At 39.4% G+C, this 21,754-nt stretch overlaps 1 protein-coding gene across 2 annotated transcripts in view; it reads left to right on the plus strand.

The window, feature by feature from the left end:
* Positions 1 to 21,754, plus strand: part of CDK14 (cyclin dependent kinase 14) — a 266,293-nt gene that overhangs the window by 6,351 nt on the left and 238,188 nt on the right. The window lies entirely within an intron of this gene.

A 21,754-nucleotide genomic window follows, 5' to 3' on the forward strand; every position in this document is an offset into this window, starting at 1 on the left:
GTACCTTATGTAGTCCGGGTATGCCTTAGTATTTCTCACTAGTGCTAAAAGAAACCCAGAGGTAGTAGTGTTACAATGTGCACGTGTTGATACATGCATATTGCTCGAGCATATTTTCATTTCCTAAATAACTACCAGATGAGTTTGTTGGTCAAAGTCTCTGAATGGAATGCTTGGGTTTTTTAGAAATATAATAAAACTGAATGTTGTATGAAAAATGGTCATTTAAAAATGTTCCATGCGCAGAAATGTTGCATGTGGAGAAGATACTTTAAAGAACGTTACCTATGGTAATTTCCATAATTGTACGCCTGTACTATAAGAGACAGTGCTAAAAAAGATCACTCTTGAGAAAACACCTTATGTAAGGTGCTGCTGCATTGGCTTCTTGCTGAATGTGTCAACTGAGATAGATGCTTCTTATGAAATAAAAAGAACCCGAACACCACAAAACCAGCAGCTAGATGTATTGGTAAAACTGATACTTGATTATTCAGTGTAATCAGTTTGGGGTCCTGACCTATCTGCAATATGATATGCATGTTAATTTGTACAATATGCAGCCTGTGATTTGTGCTCGCTTTCACTTATGATAGGCTTTGAGAGGTCCAGGTCAGCGCGAGTTGTCCTGCAGAGCAGGTTTCTTCAGGAAGAGATGCAGGTCTTGGTGTAGTGAGTTATCATATTGTAGTCAGTGCTTGTACTTCCCTCTGCCACCGTAGCTGGAATCAAGTGGTAATATTTTCATGTGTTGATGTTACACTTACGGCATTTCTGTGTTTTCTTCTTCATTGCATGCTGTAAATTGAAATTCTTGGCTGATTACAGTGAGATAGTTACTGTGTAATGCCAGATTCTAGAATAAATAAATGATGATGTAATGTCCTTGATACTGAATCAAATCAGACTTCATCTCTTTCTAAACACATCACGCTGAGTTTTACACCCCTCTGCTCAAGTTTAGTAACAGCGATGTAAATGTTTTGTGCTTTTCTGATGTGTGTCACAGAAAGCTGTAACTCGGCTTGACCCTTCTCAGGTCTGGAGTGAAGGTCCTGGGGTCCGACCTTGTTTTCAGGAACTCTTGTCGAATCACACAGTGGTCCTGACGATTGTATTTCTCCTATAATGCTGGTAGAACTTGTTTTCTCCCTAAAAGTTACACCTGTGTGGATACATGGTTGGTAGACTCTGAATTCTTGTTTTACAAATCTGGTCTAATTTTGTCCAGTACTTTCTTCTGAAGGCTGCAGTGGTGTATGCGTGTAATAACCTATCCAGTAAGTACCTTGGATTAAATTTTATACAGAATTTGAAAGCATCTGTTAAAAAATGCTGTCTTATGAAGATGGCAATTTTTCTGTGCCCTCCCCTTCTCCAGAATTGTTTATCTACAGGTTTTATGCATTTTTTTTAAACCTGGCTTTCTTTTTGAACAGGAGACAACTTGAGCAGATTTTTATTTCAATTCAGGGAGCCTGGTGAAAAAATGATATTTCAAATATGTTTTTAATGGAGTCTGACAGATTGTTGACGTGAGCCACTGCAGAGGCAGTAAGAGAAGGCTAGTGGGAAGGGTACACAAAAGAATTTTCTTGCGTCTTCTGTAAATAGGGAAGAACTTGCTGTGACATTAGCATCGATTGGTTCTGTAGTTCTAGGTGGTGCTTCTTAGAAGAAAGAAAACTGCTGAGATTTTATGTTGTCCTTGTTATCTCTTCAAACTCAACACAGCGGTTCTTGGTGACTATCTAACCTGAAGTGTGAATAAGAGAATGAGTTGTACTGCTTATCACTTAATTCTTTCTTTTCAAACATCCTTCAAATCTGAAGGTAAGTGTCTTTAGTAACAATAGCGTACCTGATTGTAACAACACATACTTCCAAGGGAGAGAATTCTGCCAGCAGAGGAGTTGGGCGCATTTGTTGGTCTCGGAAGGCTATCCTGAAAAACACTACGAAGACTATACCGTGATATAAAAAGAAAGAAATTTAGTCTTCTGGCTAGCCTATGTAGTACTGGTATACCAGGGATGCAGTTATGAAGAGAGTTATGATGACAATAAGTGAGAATATCCGATGAGAAGGAGGGAGAGGAGGTAGCTGTCCGAGCACTGTTGTACTTTGTAGGTCTCCTACTAAGAAAAATGATATAGTCGACTGTTAAAACAGAAATTGCATTTAACAAACAGCATGTTCTTCCTGTACAGTTGTGAAAAGATACTCTTTCTACTTTCATGGTGCTTAAAGATGCGTGTTTCCCGTTTCCTGGCGAGAGGTCAGCCTGTAAAATGGAGATTGAACAAGTAGCAGTGAACTTGTGGGGTAGGACTCTACGCTCCTGACATCTCGGTGGAGGGGGGAGGACTTGTGTTTTAGCCTTTGAAACTGTGACCAGAACACCAGTAGCAGAAGCTGGCCTGCAGGGACCTGAAATCTCTGAGGGGAGAGGGAAAGTAGGATGAAGAGGAAGATGACCCTTCTAAAACTGCAAGGTTTGGGTTTGCAGCTGAGTCAGTTGTCGGGTTAATCTGCGCATTATAGATGCTGCATGAGGCGCTTACTTGTTTGTCTCTCAAGAATCAAGGGGGAAAAATTGAGCTGTTTAGTGCATCTTATTCTGCCTGCTTTGACTTGCGCGCAGTAGCTGAGAAATGTACAACACTGCAGGAAGTCGCCTTTCTTTTGAAGAGAAACTACTAAAAATTAATATATCAAACATGACAGGTAAGTGTATCACATAATTGCTTTCTGTGGGTTATGAAATTAATCTCTTCAGTAAATTAGAACTGAAAGAATCATAAGCAGTGAAGCCTGTGAATAAGTTGCATGTCAGAAAATACTTTTAGTTGTTCTAGAAGTATTTCAGGGATCTTAGCGGTGTACTTAGTCCTGCCCATAGCTCAGAGCACAATAGCGTGAAGGAGTAGTGTAGGATTTGTACCTGCTGTTGTATTGCTTTGAGAAATTTTGAATGAAAAAACCCTTTTCTGTAGACGCTGCTAGCCTTTACTTCAGTCCATGAGAACACTTGAATTAATCCATTTAAATCCACTGCTAGCCTATTTACCTTCCTAAGATCTTATGACATCTTCCAAAGACTCATGTGAATAAAGGAGTAGGGTACAGACCACTTTTTGTGTAGTCTTTCATTCAAAGCAGCAAAGTAATAGTGTGCTTTTTTTTTAAAAAAAACCCCAAACCTTTAGCCTTTTCCTTTTTGTTACACTGGTCACATTGTGGGAACTGGAACATGGGCCTGCTCCAGCACCTAAGGAAATCAGCGAGAAGGTTCTTAGTGTTTTCTATGGATTGTGGATTGGTTTCTTATATCATGAAATATCGTGATTTGGTGAGGGTGGTGGAGCAGGCTGTTCTTGCCTGTTTTCAAAGTTAGTTTATTTGAGTGGGAGAGAGTAAGGCATCTTCTTGGGTCCTGAAATGTTATTACTTGCTCTCTGAAGAGGGCAAACTGCAAAAAAATAGAACAAAAAGAAGAGTTGCCCTCCTTTTCAAAGCAACCTAAATTTCACTCTCTGAGTGTAGGTTCTGGCACAGAAAGCCTCTGTTTCATTCTTTTAGGCAAAGCACTAATTATCTACTTTGGATACCAAGACAGAAGATAAACACCTCTGAGGAGTATTGCTACATGCAAAGAGCCATCTATAAACAAACGTTTGGCCCTTCAGTGAATGTTTTATTTGTGCTTCAGTAGTTTGTCAAAGTTTAGATTAATAACTTCCAACTATGCAGAATTGCTTTGATGTCTTTGGACCGTTAGTGTACCAAGTGTCCGCTCTGTCTTACAACGATGGAACTTTTTCACTCAGATGAATGTGATCAAGGCCAACAACATGTGGCTGAATTGGAGCATGTTTGTTGGAATGACAGCCTGTGTTGATGTTGTGACTAACCTCATGGCAAGGCTGGTAACCTGTCCCCTTGGTTAGCTGCTTGTTGTTACAATTTATTTCTAAATTATTGTCAGTCAGTCTTGAGGTGTTGGTTCTCGTCCTTCTGTTGTTAGTGGTTTGTCTAAGCACTTAAATTATGGTTTAAGACCTTCAGTCATATGTATGCACACTAGATAAATTAATATTGATGTCATAATGAAGTCAAATCAAAATAATCTCAACACTTAAAATCAGTATGAATTGCTCTGATTATTGCTTTTGATGTGGTGAGTTGTATTGCTGTTGTTTAGCTCCATTTTAGTGTTAATTTTGGCCAATATCAAGAGCACCTTTTTTTTAATAGGTCGCTTTCCTTAGGAAACTAGGATACTGTGATTGCGCCTCCTGCATATGTAATACTTTCTGACTCCACCCAGTAACTTTGAAGCTGGCCGATACTAGATGCCTAAATGCGTGATGAAAAAGCATGTGAGCTGGCTGAGGGCTAGAGATAAGAATCTCCTCTGATGGAAAAGCTGGAATGCAAGTTCTTGTGAATGTAGGAGAATCTGGTTGGAGGTGTTATGAATACTCTGACCTCAGCAAAATCCTTAATACTCATCTACTCCTTAGTATGTTTAGAGTCTCCAGCTCTGAGAAAGCCAAATTTTATTTATTTCATTCATGGAAAAACTTCTGTGTGTTTGAAGTGGAAATGTGTGAAAGGGGAGGGAGTTTTGCCAATGTACTTGATTGTGTAGTGCGCTTGGTCTCACAGTCTCTGTCTCTCTCTCAAAAAAAACCCAAACAAACCCAAAACAAAAAGGCTGCTCCCTCTGTGGTATGTTGCCATTAAAAATGTCTTCATTTAGAGGACACCCATCATTGAACCAGAACTCTTTTGTAGAGAATATTATGAATTTGAAGAGTTAAAGGGAAGGGTGTAGTTGGAAAAAAGTATAGGTCTGTCAAGAATGAACAAGAGGAATTTGAATGCCATAATGCAGGAGGCACACAATACACTAAATCACATTTGTGCATTTTTTTAAAAGTTTTATTTATAGTAAGCAGCTTGAGAGAGAAGTGCATGTAGAAAGTATCGATATGGAACTGTATCTTTACCTTCTGCAGGAGTGGATCTGGATTATGGGAAATGGAGGAGAGGGAGAATTTGAGCCCTCTTGGGACTCAGTGTTGCTTTTTGTAGGGACTTGGAATAAACATTGATTATCTCACCCCTGGGAGACTCAAAGGGTGGAGCTGGTGTGTGACAGGGAAGAGCCTGTGATACCAAGGATTTTGGAATACTGCTTGTTGTCTCCGCTTCTTGGGTGCGGTAATTCTTTATTGATCTAGATACAGTAAAATCATTACGAGCCACAGCTGAGCTGTCTGCTTCTTGATGACTTTGTTTATATTTAAGAAGCAGGAGACTGGTGACTACTGACCTGCTTTCTGTTGTGATGTGTGGTACGTTGAGATGGATAATTTCCAGAGAAGTGGTTAGGATAAGTGTCTTATGGGTAATGTTTGTAAATGGCCTGAATACCTTTGGGGTGGGGCTCTTACCAGTGCTGAGAACTTGGGTTTGGCTTAGAGCGTATGATGACTTTGGTGCAGTTCTCATCTGCTTAGTGCTGGAATAAGCAGGTAGTGCGTGGTTATCAGCTGTTGTGATGTGATTGAAGGCTGATGGGAAAGAGATGTAGAAAGTAATGCTAGAAAAATAAAAAACCCCTATAACTGAATTTGGAAAACAAGCCTAGAAGTATAGGTGTTAAAGCAGTTTCTAAATAATACCAGGGAACTGGGTCAAAACCATCTTCATCTGGTGGTTTAAGTTACCTTGCCAAATGTGTACAGAGGTGGTTGAAGTCTCTTGAGAAATGGGTTTATTGAGATGTATGTCACAAAGCAAATGAGAGGAAACGTAATTTCAGGCAGAAGATAACAACTCAGTATTGGAAGTTCCCGCTTGTGAAGCGTTACTTGAGACATGACATAGGCAATTTTTTCTGGGGGGAAAGGGATGTAAATGTAATCTGATGCCTCCTGCAGAAGGCCGATCTTCATTTATACAGTTCTCAGAGTCACAAGGTCTTTGTGTATCGGATGGGGATTTTTCCAGTCTGCCATCTTTGGGAGGGAAGACGGGTGGAGATGATATTATCTCCTGAGTCTTTCCATTACAGAGGAGATTTCCTGGGAAATAGTTTGATGAGTTTGTGTTCCCACCACTCTTAACTCCACTTCTTTGTCCCCCCAGTACTGTTCACTTACGCTACTGAGAATCTGGTGTCGGTCCAGTGGTTCCCAGGCAGCAGATGGCTTAGACACCAGCTTTCCAGAAGATTTACTGGTCTCTGCTGCCATGTGCTGGGCTTTGAGGCCATTCCAACAAACCGTGAATCTGAATTGTGTCACTAGTTCCTAGGACTGGTGTGTGATGTGAGTGCGTGTGTATTTGTAGCAGGATAGTGCCAGCACTTGAGGTCTTACAAAGCCATTCTCAGCTGCTTGAAGGGAATAATTGTTTCCTCTAGATGAGGACTGATAATATTATTAGAAAATGTGCTTCAGGTGAGTGTAAGAACACAGAGCATGGATGGAAGAGGGCAAATATTGCCATTCTGCTGCAGTGTGGCAGCTTCTTCTTGGATCAGCTGTGGGACAGATGTGCCCTTCATTGGTCTGTAAAATTGCTAGTTTGTGAAGCTTCTGGTGGCTTAAAAAAAACAACCACCCTTGGACAGCCTTGCTTAATTTCTCGGAGAATTACCAATATTTCTATGGTGACTCGGGGTTACTGTCACTTCTCTGTGCCGTGCTGTACCATGAAAGTCAGGTTCTGGAAGACGTGAGACACTTCAGAATCAGGTCTAGGTGACCACAATGCAAGCTAGTAAGTAATTGAGAAGTGGCAGGAAAGCCACCAAGAAAAACTGACTGTGGAATGGCTGTTCTGTTGTGTCCAGTTTCAAGGCTTTGAAGCAAAATCTAAGACCGTGTGGAAGGCTTTGAGTTTTACTTGGCAGTGACTTTTTACTCATTCCGAACTCATTTGTTCTTAATGTTGGAGGATAAACCTGGGCTTTAGGAGATCAAAATTTGAAAACCTTTTTGTTGTGATTTGGGACAAGTTTTAATCTCGGAGCATCCCTTAAATCTGTTGAGTGACAGTGGTTTGACTTTTTGCCCCAGATGTTATTGTGTTCAGTTGTGCATTCTTCTGCCTGGCATGTTTGATGACAGGGCATCCTTTCAGAAAGTGTACATTATTTTCTTGGGGTAAGAAAAATGGTTAAGTCAACTGTGAAACTGCTTGGTCCCCTTCTCTGCCTTCCATTCTCCTATGGACACTGGATGCAAGAAGCGTTTGTGTTACTAGTTAATATGCATGTGTCCTTTCCTTAATTTTTCTTTGAAAATGGATGGAGGAAAGGAGCAGAACTTGGTCTGAATCCATGTCTGCAGCAGTTACTTGTGAGGATCTGGCCAAAACATTGACATACATAAAGGTTTTAACCTCAGTTCTGGTCTGCAGGCAAATGTTTTAGCTATCAGAGAAGCATTGCAAAATGAGGATGAATTTCCAGGCCTACTTCTCTCACTTGTGCATGTGTATTTTTGTGTTGGATGTTTCTGTTGATGAGATGAGAAGATACATGCATTCCATGGATGTGGAGTCTGAATGCAAGCTGTTATTATTTTGATGAAGTATGCTTACGTGTAAATCTTGCTATTTATTTTCTTAGGCTATATGGGATATAGTAATTTATTGGTAGATTAAATAAAGCAGAGTAACAAAACACAGTACGTTACGTATGGGATCAGTAGTTTCTTGTTCTTGGCCTTGCTAGGCGATCTCCTGGTTGCAAGGCAAGAAATAATCGTGTGACTTCCTTGGTAGGTCTGTCTCTTCCATTTTCTTTCTACTTAGACTTTGTTGCCTTTTTTTTTTTTCCTTTCTTCCAAGCCACACTATTAACAGACGTATGACTATATTTACATCTTCTTGTGAAAGGATGTAAATGAAAATGATTTCTGTCTACTTTTTAGCTTTCCTGAAGAAATTCTGCATGTATGATGCCTCATCTGCTGCGTGTCACAGTATCACTGACAACCACATATTTGCAGGATCCCATCCACAGTAATCAAGGTTCTGAGTCAATTGACATCTCTTGCTGTTTATTTGGAAGGGTTAAGAAAAGGAGATTGCAGCCTATGACTAGTTTGTTTAAACAAAATTGATTTTATGTGCACAAAACAATGTCATTTTGATGATATTAAGGCCTAAAGAAATTGTCGTTGCCTTACACCTCTCTCTATATTCTGGAATTCGTTTATCCTTTTTCTCTTTCAGCAAAGCTTCCTACTTCGATGCCAGATGAGTCACAGTCCTTCTGGTACTTCTTTTGTCTTTTTCAGGGATGGCAATTCTTCTTATCAAGTTTGAAAAGTCAAACTTCAGTATTACAGGTTATTTAAATGTGAACTATTGGCAGTAATTTAATAACTAAAAATATGAGTGAATGCTGCTGAAAACATAATGATAAATGATGGAGACTAGGCCACAGAGAGAACATGTAGTGCATTATCAGCAGTTTCAAGTAACGGCTGGAATTATTTGTGTTTGGGCTCTCCTGAGATAGTTACTTAACCTGAATTAAGTTTCTCGGTAGGATCTGGGTGTTCATTTTTCAGTGTTGAGAAATACAAGCAACGTTGCTAGCTTCAGAAGCTATTCACTGCTGTGCTGGTGCAGGAAAACCAGTGGCTCACAATACGTTTTCCTGCTGCCACGTGCTCAGCAGAGCTTTTCTTTGTATGTGAACTTCTTAGTCTGATAGCTCACATACACAAAAAGATGTTCTTCCATACATAGATGTGTGAGGAGTCTTCCTGTTTCTTTTAGTGGGAGTAAAATGAATTTCTTGTTAAGTGGCGGATTCTTACTTGTACACAATCACACGCAGCACTATTTTGTTTTAATGGATCTGTCTTCCTCTTTCTCCACTGAAATGGCACGTTCAGACTCAGGCATTGGTTGTGGCCACGATAATCCTGAAATTGGACTTGAGGCTGGTTTCGTGCTGTTCTGGAACTTGTTTTCTGACTTCTGTCTTGAAAATTCAACACTGAAGGAATTTGTTTGAGGTCACTTGCTGTGATTAGTTAGGTCAGGTATGCCCTTCAGCTTGGAAATCTGGAAGACTTTCTGTTATCCCAAGTATGTTGCAAGAAGTAGTTCAGAGACTGAGATGCATATTTTGATTCATATTATTTTTCTGAAGTTAATACCCTCTCAGCTGAAGCATTTTTCCTCACTGTGTTGTTAGGCAGTCACAGAAAGTGGTTAGAAGGAGAACATATTGAAATTCATATAGAACTTACTCAGTGTCCCTTTGTTTTTATCTCCATCTCTCCATTAACATACAGTAATTGTCGCAAGTCATAGAATGAATCATAGAATCATAGAATGGTTAGGGTTGGAAGGGACCTCAAAGATCATCTAGTTCCAACCCCCCTGCCATGGGCAGGGAAACTCTCCACTACACCAGGTTGCCCAAAGCCTCATCCAACCTGGCCTTGAACACATCCAGGGATGGGGCATCTACAACTTCTCTGGGCAACCTGTTCCAGTGCCTCACCACCCTCTGAGTGAAAAATTTCTTCCTTATATCTAATCTACATCTCCCCGCTTTCAATTTAAAGCCATTTCCCGTTGTTCTATCACTACATGCCCTTGTAAAAAGTCCCTCTCCAGCTTTCCTGTAGACTCCCTTTAAGTACTGGAAAGCTGCAATAAGATCACCCTGGAGCCTTCTCTTCTTCAGGCTGAACAACCTCAACTCTCTCAGCCTGTCTTCATAGCAGAGGTGCTCCAGCTCTCTGATCATATTCGTGGCCCTCCTCTGGACCCGCTCCAGTAGCTCCATGTCCTTCTTGTGTTGAGGACTCTAGAGCTGAACGCAGTATTCTAGGTGGGGTCTCATGAGAGCAGAGTAGAGGGGCAGAATCACCTCCCTTGACCTGCTGGCCACGCTTCTTTTGATACAGCCCAGGATATGTTTGGCTTTCTGGGCTGCCAGAGCACATTGCTGGCTCATGTTGAGCTTCTCATCCACCAGCACTCCCAAGTCCTTTTCCTCAGGGCTGCTCTCAATCCATTCTCTGCCCAGCCTGTACTTGTGCTTGGGATTGCCCCGACCCACGTGCAGGACCTTGCACTTGGCCTTGTTGAACTTCATGAGGTTCTCACAGGCCCACCTCTCCAGCCTGTCAAGGTCCCTCTGGATGGCATCCCTTCCCTCCAGCATGTCCACAACACCACACAACTTGATGTCATCTGCAAACTTCCTGAGGGTGCACTCAATCCCGCTGTCCATGTCACCAACAAAGATGTTAAGTCCTTTTATTAAGTTTGGTTGTTGGTTTTGTTTCGTTTTTGTTTTTTTTTTTTTTTTTGAAATGAGCCAAACACACATCCCTCTGTCCCCCATGGGACTGGTTTGTCCAGCTTCTTCTGTATCTGTTGGAATTAGTGGGCTTATAAGAGTTTCTGGTTTCGAGTTACTTTTTATCCAGTACAGTGAAAAAAACTGCATCGTAGTCCAAATATGGTGTCAGTAGCTGTCGGTTAACTCTTAGGCACAGAGGGATTTCTTTGATTTCTTTTTTTTTTTCTGTTTTGTGCCTGTTTTCATTCATAGCTTAGTCTCAGCATAATTATTATCTATAATATATTATCTATATTCAGCATTTATCTTTCTTCTGTTTGTCTTGCTCTTAAGCTGGTATTGTTTCCTTGTCCATGGTGGCAAGAATGCTACTGAAGTCATTGCCAGTTGTCGAGGCAGCCGTGGATGGCATGGGAGTGCAGCCGGAGTGGGAGCTCATGTCCTGAGTGCAGTGGGCCGGGAGAGAAGGGAGCACCTGTGGGCTGGCTGGGGCTGCCGGGCTGTCAAGTTCTGGCAGAAGCCATGGAAAGTGTGGTTTGGTGGCTTTTATTTATTTATTGGCCTTCTAAACAGCCAGACTCATTAAGTGATCTCCAGCCTGCTCTGCTTTGCTGATGCCAATTGCTGATGCAGTTTTACAGTCTAAAATAGCAATCTACGCTTGCTTGGAAAAAGTTAGGTTTTTAGCTTCTCTGTGCAAAGAATGATGCCAGTTTCATTTGTTGGATTCATTATTGTTCATACCATGTTTAGATGTGGGAATTCTCTCATGACTGCAAGTTTGCTCAGTTTGGAGGGAAAAAAAGTTTGTTGTTAAAAAATGAAACAAAACAAACAAACAAACAAAGCTATGATTTATCTTGGCTCCTCATGCACAGAGAGGAACCAGATAGAAACAGGATGTTTGTTACAGGCATCTCCTGCTGACCTTGGAGATGCACAGAATTCCAGAAACTAGAGGACAGTGTCTGGAGAAGTACTTGAGGTTTTTTATGTAGTTAGTTAGTTATTAGTGTGGTATGGCTCAGTTAAGCATGGTGTGTCTGGCCATCATCAAATCATGACAGAAGCTCAGAGTAGGTGAAGGGGTATGCTTAATTTGCTTGCCCTTCAAAAAGGCATGTTGTAGCACTTTAAGACTTCTTCTGTTCAAATCAGTAAGAAAATGGTATTTTTATATTTGAAAGTAAGCTTGCAGTAACTAAGCAGTTATGAGTTAGACTAAGTATGTGTATTTTTTATATCTCAAGAACAGGTCTTTTCAGTGGTGTGGAGAGAATGCTTAATCATGCGTTTTATATGGACATTAAGACAATGTTAAAGCTCATAGTTTGAACCCAAAGTGATGATATTCAGCAATGAAAAAAGTTCTAACATATTTGAACAAATACTGACAGAGAAGCTGGAACTCTTCTGCATTCATTTCAGCAAAGTTCTAATTGAGGTACTCTAGTAGGGCTGTTGCCAGCACTGATTATTTCCTTCTTTCATAAGTGGAGTGGAAATGATGTAGATTTTTATGGTCGAAGTGATCTTTCATTTTGGTGTCACCAGTTAAGCTTCAGAGAGGACACCTATGTGAATCTATGCCCACAGGACCTAGCAGAGCTCATGACTGTATTTAATACTCACTGATGAGGAGGTGAGCCCAAGAGGTGATTTTGAGAGGCTACTGGGGTTCAGTGGTGATGCAAGGCTTTGGAGCAGGTGTTCTACTGTGAGTGGATCTTCATCTTGGAATACTGTGTGAATTGGTTTATTTTATTGTTAAAGTTTGGAAGAATGCCATGACTATCTTCCTTGCTCAGTTTCTATCTCTTGTGAAAAAATGTAGAGAGAAAGCCTCTTAGAGAGGAAGGCTAAAAAAAAGGAAAATGTAATTCTTTTTTTCCCTTTTCTTTTTTTTCTTTTTCCAAAGAACATAGATGGAATTGGAGTTATTCAGTGGGAGTCTATTGATTATACTTTGAGTTTGCTTCTAGCTTCCTTTAAAATTTCAAATGTGGATAGCAAATCAGGCAGAAGTTAGACTGAACTTTTGCAACCTCACTGTTTAACCACAGGACCGTATAACTTGCCCTCATGGTTGGTCAGTAATGGCATGAGCTGTTCTGAGGGACAACATCCAGAGTAAATCCCGTGTCATCCACCACAGCCTTTAACTGGGTACCAGATGAAAGTCAGACTCGGGGGGGGGAAGAGACTCAGTCTCTAAGTTCAGGCAACACTGTCTTGATTGGTAGTGTTTTTAGGCAGTGGGGTGGGAGGGTACATACTGATTTTAACATGTGGTTCTTAATCCATAAAGCTAGGGGAAGGGAGAATATCCCATCACGCTTATTACCTGCTGTGTGTGCTTGTTTTCTTCGATTTTCTCATTTACTTATTCTTTAGATATTTTTCAACCTCTTCTTCAATACACATCATGTGGAATTGTGTGGAGCAAGTCCAGGCTGGTCATAACCTCTTAATTCTTGATCAAAAGTGTGGCCTTTAGGTGCATCTTATGGTGAATTACTCTGCTTATGGGCTTGTTCCTGAAATGTTTCTAGTTCTGGAATTGGCATTAGCATTAAGAAAGATCATGTGGAAAAAATAGCAGCATTACTCATGTCGTCTTACTGATTGTCAACAGGACTTCTGGTTGTGATTCTGGCTTTGGGATCTACCCCTTGATTTCTAGGAAAGAGTCTGTGAGTTGATGATGATAATAAGGCTGAATTCTTAATTTGAAAAAGCTGTGCTGTACCTATAACTTTTTTTGCTCATGCATAAAGCTGCTATCAACATCAACAAAGCACAGCTGAATGACCTTTGGTTTTGAAAGTGTGACATACCTTTATTTCAGTTTTTTGATTAAGACTGGCATACGATCACATACTATTTTACTCCTTTTTTTACACAAAGTTTACCCTTTAAGGGGTAAACGGCCTTATATTAGCTTGCATTTGTATAGAATTGCCCCTCACATGCTCTTACTGTGGAGTAGCTGCCATTTTATAATAACAGGATGGTGTGTATCCTGCAAACTCATTAATGAAGCTCTGTCCCGAGCACTAAACTTCTTCAATAGAAGAGTTCAAAAGATTGTGCTCATTATGCTGAAAAATGCTACCCTTAGGCTCCTGCTTGATCGAACTTGGGGGTGCTTTAAAACTGGGCCATAATTAATTGTGCTGTAAAATTGAATTATTATTAATTTATGTTTTTAAGAGAAAGGACTAAATTATGTTCACTCTTGCTGTACAGTTTTGGAAAAGAAAAATATGCATTAATAAATATGTCTGTTATTAATTAATGATCCCCTGAAGAGAGTTTGCTCCCAAACTGGCTAATTACTGTGTAAAATACTAAAAAATTAATCCCAAAACACATCATGAAAAATCAGCTATGGGTTAGTGAATTGTGGTGATTGAAACAGTTTTATTTATTTTTTTTGTCTTAATGGCTAAAGTTAACAACCGAGACAAATGATAAAATGCAAAACAAAACTCCGATGTTGAGGTGCATTTTGGCATTTCTAATTAATGAGCTCTGTGCTGTGCCACTAAAAATATCATAAAGCTCTCATTAGAATTAATGTGAGCTATAAACCTATTGTTTACTCTGGATTGATTTGAAAAAGAGTATTGATTACTTTTTTTATTATTATTACTTAGGAAGATGTAGGCATGGCATAGAGTCCTTAAATTTGTCTATCCCTAGCTTTTCTGTTACCCTCTTTAATCTTCTGCTGTGCCTGATATTTTTCTCCATTTTCAGATAGACTTCTAGATCGCTTGAATTTGATCAAAAAAATACATTTTAGAAACTTACTGTTCTCTTAACCTAGATAGGGTCAGCAGTAGCAGTAAGTAGCTTTTAATGCACAGGTCACCGTGTGTTTCTCAGTTGGATTCGTATTATTGGTAACCAGAGAAGATTTTAGTATCAGGTTCCTAAATTCTTAGCAAAGTTTTTGCAAAGCATGGAATGCACTCTGCTTTGTGCACTGAGAGCCTCACTGGCTTCCAGGGAAATAGATGAACATGTCAAAAATTTGAGTGCTTGTAGAATCAAAGCCTTGATTTGTAAAATTATACTTGATAAGAAAAACGAGCACAAGCTAGTAATTTTCTTGTTGAAAACAATGGTTATTGCTCAGGTAAATGTTAGCAGCATTGATTGATTGCTGACAAGAGGTGTTGAAGTGATTAACATGACAATGTACAAATCATGTCATAAATATTTTTGTCCCTCGCAACTGCAGCAAATGTATAAACTTGACTTTCAGGTTTCTAGTTTTTTGGAAGACAAAAAAATCTTACAGAAAACTTGAGAGAGAAAATTAAAATTCTTTTATACTTGTTTTCCTTATGAAGTCCCTGTGTAATGCTGCTTCAGCCTAACAGATATCTATTTCTTTTATACTATTTAAATGAAGCTTTGATGCTTGCATAGGTACCTCTCCCCATCCCTTTCCTTCCCTGCTCCTAAATCCAGTTATGTTATGCTTTAATATGAACAGATGAACTCTTCTTTAGGCTTCGTCTCAGAAAATGAGTTTTTTAACACATTCGGCATAAGTCTTTAACTGTATATAATGTTAAAAAGATGGCTGGTTTTAAGTAAGTGTATGTTTAAGAAGTAACTGAGGACATCAGAAAAAGTCATAGCATGATTTTCAATCTTTACAGGTAATGAGTTAGAAACACAAATCTGTTTTCAAATATAAGTGAAAATCTGGTATTGGTTCTAAGCCTATTGAAACCAGTTTTATCTAAAAATGAATGCAAGTACAGAATAAATTAATTGCTGTCTCTGAAATGATGCATTCGAACTACAGATATTCATGTTAGGCAGATTGGGTCTTTACTTGCTTGTTTAGTCCTGTCTTTATCTGTTATATGTATTGAATATAAACTCCAACATCTTTACTTGGTATAAATTATTTCCCTCGTGTTAACCAGAGGGATTTGGGAGGGGGAGCTAGCAGCCGTGTTGCCAGCATATTCCCAGCTTTTATAGATAGCAAACATGCTGCCCTGCTCCTTCTCTGGTTTTAACTTGAGGCTTTGAAGGGATTAGGGAAGTGACAGTGGAGGGAGTCAAGGATGTTTCTTCCCTTGCATGGCTTTACAGAAGGGGTCACCATTTTCTTCTTTGCTCTCTCTTTGGTAGTTTATTGTTGTGCCTCTGGAGTCCCTCTTGGGAAGGCTTTGTTAGAGCTGGAGAACCAAAAGTAGGGCAGTTACGGGGATATGGAACAATGGTGTTGTAAGGAGACATCCAATAGACTAGGATTGTTAAGCCTGGAAAAGACCACCGAGGGGCAATACGACAGATGTGCAAAACTATGAATGATGTAGATGAGGTGAGTAAAAAAAATAAAATAATTAATTCATTGGGCAAAAGGAAGTTTTCTGTGGAGAGCTTCATTGAATTGATGTCATTGCCTCATGTTGCTGTCTCTGCCTTCTTGCAGTAAAGATGCTCCAGGGCTGATTCTGAAGGTAAAAGTCTTTGCAAGACTTGGGATGGGGGCAATCTGTTTTTTTCCAAAGATTTGGGAGAGTGAAGCATGTCTGGGTGACAGAGCAGATGTTGGAGGAGGGGACAAATGAAAAACATCTGGAGGTGACTCTCACTGGAAGGGTATGTGCACTCTCTCAACAGAAACCACAGAGCTTATCTACTGAATGTCAGAGAAACCGTACTAGGCTGAGTAGTTTCATTCAACATTGGCATTCTTATGTTTGGGTTTTATTGCTTGGAGCTAGGGATGTGTAAAAATCGCAATGGCGTGGTAACGTTTCTTAGGGATGATTTTGTTGAACAATACTACTTCTGGTGGCGAAACTCCAGGCGTAGTCATAGCTTTGTATTGGTTCATCTTTTGCAGTTCATGATTTTCTTACTCAGATGCGTGGCCTAAATGAAGAGAAGGAAATAATTCTTTTTGCTGAAATGAGTTGTCTCTTAGAAAACCACTTAATCTCTAGAGCTGCTGACAAATCCATTGTAGAATAGCCCGGAGCCAAGAAAGGAGAATAAAGAGAAGAACAGTTAAAAAACCCTGGAGTAGAGTGAAGGCATCTGGGTGTTTTCAAGGGAGGGGAAGATGTCTTATTACTTACACAGGATTCAAAATATGACCTCATTCTCTAGAGATTTTACAGACTTCACAGAAACGCTAATGAAAAGCAAGTGTTTTGTTATGAAGTTGTCTTCTTTCTGCCTTCTCAATAATTCTTAAATACGTTAAAATAACTTACAACTAAACTGTTTTCTTCCAGCTCCTGTTAACATTCAGTTTCTATTTCCATTTGTAGTCGGAATAGTTTCACCTTACAACTTGGGTTTCCTGTGCAGTATTTTCAAATGAGACCACAGGGACTTGTTGCTTTAATTTGTTTGTATTTTGTTTCGTTCAAGCTTGGATATCTCTGTGGGCATTTTTCTTGTGTATGTGTGCATGTGCTTTTTTGTTTAACACCAGGGAAGAGTTGTGAGTAAAGGCTCCTTTGCTGTAGAAGTGTAGTGAGCCTTACTCTTTGAGCTGGAAATAAACATTTTATCTATCCTTCAAAGTACTGAGATTTCATATGCTTTTTTTTATCTGTAAAAGGATCAAAAACCTCCTCCATGCTTTTCTTAAAGAAGATCCAGCTCGCTGCAGAAAAGCTGGTAGTGTTTCAGTGTGTGTATTTTACAGCCCTGCTGAGGTTTGTGATCGCCAGATAATATTCTGTTTTATGGAGATGAGGAGACAGATCTAGCTCTGATTTTGGTCCTGAAAAATCCTTTCTTAGTAGCAACTTTCCTGAAACCATTATACTTCTGTAAAAAAGTGGGAAATTTTTATCCAGCCTAATTTTCTATATTTTTCTCTTTCTCAACTTAAGACATAATAATGCTTTATATTTAATAAAGATTATGTGTAAGTTTTGACCTCTTTCTTATTGTTCTGCTTATCATCTGTATTTAAAAATCTTTTATGTAGAAGAGTTCAGTTATCTTGCTTGTAGCTCTTACAGTAATATACCACAGGCTATTGTATGTCAATTTAGGTTTTGTACTGCGTATGTTTAATTTTGTGGAATCACTTTCATTTCCTCTTCTGTTTAAGTTGGTTCTTATGCTTTAGAGTACTGCTTGTCTCAAATTGGCATTTTTTTGTTTTTGAATGGGAATATTAGTTTTTATTTTCACTTTGTAATGTTAAGAGTTTTTGCAATGTTGGTGCTGTTTGCACTGCTATTGTTAGGGGTCTGGCAGCCCTGCCATTAACTTCAGCATTTGCATGAGTTCATAAGTATGCAATAAAACACATTCCTCTGAAGGAAAGTGGCATACAAAATTTAATCTGAAAGGAAATAATTGAATAATTTAGGTTGGAAGGGACCTCAGTAGGTCACTTTGTCTAGTCTTCCAATTGAATAAGTTAGAAAAAATCCTGTAAAAAATACTTGAAAAACAAAGGAGGCTGGAGGGGGTTATAGTTCTGCTCTGAATTAAAAAAATTACAGAAGCCCAAAATGCAGGCAAAGATTCACTTTGCAAATGCTTTTTTTTTTTTCCCCCCCAAAAAAAGGAGGAGGAGCGAGAATAGGATGTGCATTTCTGCTGGCATGCAGCCTCTTTCCACGAAAAAGTTATAATTTACAGTAGTTGCCCATATTTACATAATACTAGAGTAGAACTATTGTTACAGTATTATTGGGAAGAAGTACTAGACTTGCTCTGTTTTGTCTCTGTTTAATTGCTAAAATTTATTTTAAGTACTTGCAGCACTTTCTGGAGGTGCTCTGCACAGCAGCTTTCATTCAGAGAGAGATGTTTCTTGGTACGGTGGATCTGAACCCTAAAAGATGGGGAACCTGAAAGTACTTGATGATACAGAATCTCTTTTTATTCTTAAGTATGCCCACAGTACTTTGCAATTACGTGTCAAACACTTTATTTTCATATTTGGATTTTGAGAATATAGTACGTCTGCTATTTTGTTTCAGCAAATCACGAGTGTTTAAACTACTGGAGAATATGAACTGTTGTCTGTATCAGACACATTTTCAGCAGCATAATAACTTAACATTGCACATGTATTTACATTGCAGATTTTTACAGGAGAACTTATGTGGTGGGTTTACCCCAGCCAGCAACTAAGCACCCATCAGCTGCTTGCTCCCTCCCCCTTGCAGTGTGATGGGGGAGAGATTTGGAAGAGCAAAAGTGAGAAAAACTCGTGGGTTGAGATAAAGACAGTTTAATAATTGAAGGGAAGAAAAAGAAAAAACCCAAGTGATGCAAAGACAATCACTCACCACCTCCCACAGGTAGAGCAATGCCCAACCAGTCTCCAAGCAACGGCTGCCTTGGAAAGACCAAATCCCCAGTTTTTACTGCTGAGCATGACGTTATGTGTCCCAGAATATCCCTTTGGTCAGCTGAGGTCAGCTTGCTTGGCTGTGTCCCCTCCCAACCTCTTGCCCACCCTCAGCCCACTCATCGTGGGAGCAGTGTGAGAAGCAGGGAAGGTCTTGAGGCCGTGCAAGTACTTCTTAGCGGCAGCTGAAACATTGGTGTGTTACCAACGCTGTTTTGGACACAAATGCAAGCAACAGCTCCATATGGGCTGTTATGAAGAAAATTAACTCCAGCCAGCCAGAGGGAGCATGCCTTACCTTGTTTTCCAGTTTACGTTGCTACTAACAGCAGCACTTAAGTGCTTTGGAAAGGTATTAACCTTGACTGTGCAGGACTCTGGAGCTCCTGCTCTGACAGCTCTAAGGGCACCACGTTTCCCAGAACAGCTGGGTTTTATGAAGGAGATGTTTTCTGCTGTTAATGTCAGGTGAATAATGATATCAAGTAGTATTAATTGTCTGGTAGCACCTGAAAACTTCTGCTAATAACTGCTGTTTCCTAATGTATTTTGTATTAAATTTAAAAGGAAAAGGGTAGAACTTTACTAACGTCATGACAGGTGTTCTACGTTTGAATTTTTATGTCCTGATCACACTTCTACAGTGAGTTTCATGGTGTGACTTGGAAGTTTGTTGGACATTATCTTTGTGTACCTTTCTTTGTTGGCATGAGTGCTGTGTGGTGACTTACTCTAAATCTTCGTGGATTTTCTTGCTGGGAGAGGGCAGATTGGAGCTCTAGAGAAAAGGTTTCAGGACACTGAAAACATCAGGAAACAGCATCCTAGTTCCCTCTTGTTTGTCTAGCAAAGCTACATTGTCTAGGACCTCTGTAGTTGTTTACAGATCAAAAGAGAAACAGTTGAGCCATTCATGCCTTCTGGCATAATGATATCTCATGTCTGTACTCTCATATCTGCCTGTTTCCCAGTAGATTTTAATATGCTGAATGACTTGCATTCAAGAGAGAATAATTAGGGAACATGGAGTCTTGCACACAGCCATTGATGTGGAGACTGGTAAAAGGGAAAAAAAAAAAGTATATTGTGTAGAAACATCATTTAGAGGAATAGAAGAAAGAAAGAAGGGCAACTGGAAGTGTGTACACCTCATCTTTTATCAGTGTGAGTGTTGGGAAGAGAACAGGGAAGGCCACAGATGTCTTCAAATACCTGTTGAAGGATCAGGATCCTTACAAGCCAGGCTAGAGGGGTGGGTGATGGTCAGACTGGCAAAGAGAAACTTGTAGATTTATTTGGAGGGATGGACTGCCTCCACTTCAGACGATGAACTGAAATACAAGGAGTTAAAGTAATTTAAATGGAACCTAGATTTGATCTAGTCTACTGAAACATCATCTGTTTCTTGAAAATAAGTCTTTCACATGAAGTGAACCAGAATTTTGTTACTCTCAAGGTAAAATGTAGGCAAAGGAGAGGAAGTTAGGAATGGTTCTGTGAGTGCACATAAGGAAGAAATATCTTGAAAAGTGATTAAGTACTTCAGAAATGTCATTTGATCTAGGAATGGGTTTTTGACATGAAACTCTGAATGTGGCATAACAATATCAACACTCCAGCTGCTAGGATGAATGACTCCTTGAATTGTTTTAGCTTTGGGAGTCTTATTGTTTGGGAGCTGCAGATGACAAGAGACAAATTCTGTTCAGTGCGCTAGGAAGAAGAGCAGGAATTCTTGCATCTTTATATAGCATCTCATTTCACATGCATGTCAACATTTACTATTCAAATAATAGTGAAGTAAAAAATAGCTCTCATTAATTAATGAGAAAGAAATGTTGACTGTATTTGAAGGACCTTTGCCCTAAAGGGAATTTAAACAAATTTGAAAACATGCATGAATAATCAGAAATCCATGTGCTAAAGCTGCGCGTAAGCCGTAGTAGCAGGGCTGGTTTTGTAGGTTCATTGGGATCTTTATTCAGTAATGTATAGATAGTACAGGTGTAGTAGACATTCGAATGAGTTAATGTTGGGGTGGATAAGGATACTGAGGGGAAAAAAAAGACATCTTGGCTCTTAGAAATTAAATCTGAACTAATGTGGAGCTTTCTAATAGGGCAGGAAAGGCTGACTTCCCTTTCAAGATCAAAACAAAAGTTGAGAAGGGCTCATATGTTAGTGGTTTCCAGGGCAGTTTCAGTGTGCAGTATTATAGAAAAAAGGTCTTCATAGACAAAGAGCTGGAAAAGTTTATCAGTTTTCAAAATGTGATGTGAGGAAAGAGTTAACTAACTTAAGTTAGTCAAGTTAGTATATGAACATAGGCTAGAAATGACATCAGCAATTTGACTGATCATCAGTGCTGTCCGTGTTTTCTTAGCAGATCATTTTGTCAATATGAATAGGAAGTGCTTTCATTAGTTTTTTGGAGGTGAGATTCAGGCAAAAGAAAGTGACAAGATGTCACTTCACCAGTTGTCTTTCCTACCAGTTCTGATCTTGAGAGCTTGTTTCTGGTAGATCTAAGGGAAGGCAGTGAATTTGCATTGCTGAACTCTTTCTAGCTTAAAGTGCTTCATGCAGAAGGATATAATTTTCTATTTTACTCCCACCAGTAGCTTTTGTATGCAGAAGGCAAGAAAAGAGAAGGAAATGAACTAAATAGTTACAAAATGGAGATTTTTAAAGTGATACTTAAAATTCCTCTTGAAATATTTTATGGTTTCTTTTCTCATAGGTTTTAGGTAGCAGTCTTATAGATAAACGCTGCTGCCTTAAAGTTTTTGTGAATGTGTTACCAAGGGTTTTCTGGTTGTGTTTCAGGGTTGATTACTCTTTTTAAGCTCTCATTGTTCATCAAAAAGCATGAATTTTCTTGTGCAATACTTTTCATGTACTAATGTCTCCCTGGTGTTTTGTTTTTTTTTTGCTTTATTGTTATTCTTTAGTCAAAGGATACAAGAGATTTTGTGAATTGTAATGTAAAAAATACAAGACGAAACCAAAGCTTGCCAAAGTTTTGTGGAGGATAT

This window comes from Tauraco erythrolophus, chromosome 7 (genome assembly GCF_009769465.1).
Source record: "Tauraco erythrolophus isolate bTauEry1 chromosome 7, bTauEry1.pri, whole genome shotgun sequence".
In the NCBI taxonomy this organism is placed as follows: Eukaryota; Metazoa; Chordata; class Aves; order Musophagiformes; family Musophagidae; genus Tauraco; species Tauraco erythrolophus.